This window comes from Octopus bimaculoides, chromosome 10 (assembly GCF_001194135.2).
Source record: "Octopus bimaculoides isolate UCB-OBI-ISO-001 chromosome 10, ASM119413v2, whole genome shotgun sequence".
Lineage (NCBI taxonomy): Eukaryota > Metazoa > Mollusca > Cephalopoda > Octopoda > Octopodidae > Octopus > Octopus bimaculoides.
In genome coordinates this window covers 50,146,129-50,147,112 of record NC_068990.1, presented here as the reverse complement: position 1 = coordinate 50,147,112, position 984 = coordinate 50,146,129, and the positions used below count along the sequence as shown (strand labels likewise).

Genomic DNA, 984 nt, shown 5'->3' with positions numbered 1-984 from the left:
TATATATATATGTATATATATATATATATGTATGTATATATATATATATTGATATGTGTGTTTGTGTGTGTATATATATATGTGTGTGTATATGAGGATAACTTTAGAACCTGGTGAAACCGTAAAGTAAATACGTTATACAGAAGAAGAAAAATAGGACTGCAGCTGGAAGTGCTCAGGTGACACTGATGCGAAAAGAGAAATAAATTGAAAGGTATCATGAATAAAAGCTGCAATTGTTTAAAACAACTTTATAACGTTCCCATATTATCATTAATCAAATATAAGTATATATTAAAACATTAGGGCACCTAATGGTAAAATATACACATAGATACAAATAAACGGTGATAAGACCTAAAAGTTTAATGCTAGTGAAGTCAAATGAAGTAAAATATACGTATTAAATGAATGCATAATAAAAGCGACTAAAAATTTAAGTTAATGAAACCAAAATAATATAAAAATAAAACATGCGATAACCAGAAAAGTCTGTTGAAATGCATCTCTACAATTATCTCAAAGGATGTTGCCTCACTTCGTCAATGCAAAATCCGTTAAGGAAATCAGGGAAAAACTTACAAACGTGTCACATTTCTGGTTGTGAATCTGTTCCAAAATGGTGTAGGGAGGTAAGATACATAGTTTTGAATGATAAAGTAATCAGACAAATTAAAATCGGAATTTAGTGGATTCAAGTGAGGATTTGTCCATTTCAAAAATCAGTAATTAAGAGAAAGCAAATTTTTTCTCATCGTTATTGATGAGCACTGTTGTGAGATTGATGCATTTTCTCATCGTTATTGATGAGCACTGTTGTGAGATTGATGCATTTTCTCACATTATTCTTCCTCTCGGATTTATTTAAATGCATCAATTGAAACTTATGTAGGTGATATGGTGATATAAATGAACATCTTGAGCATTTGTCTCCATTCTCATATACATATGTATAGGTCGGTGTATATATATATATATATATAT

General features: G+C 29.4%; 1 protein-coding gene across 2 annotated transcripts in view; it reads left to right on the top strand.

The window, feature by feature from the left end:
• The window catches only part of LOC106878624 (protein IWS1 homolog), an 863,399-nt gene that overhangs the window by 283,791 nt on the left and 578,624 nt on the right, over positions 1-984 (top strand). The window lies entirely within an intron of this gene.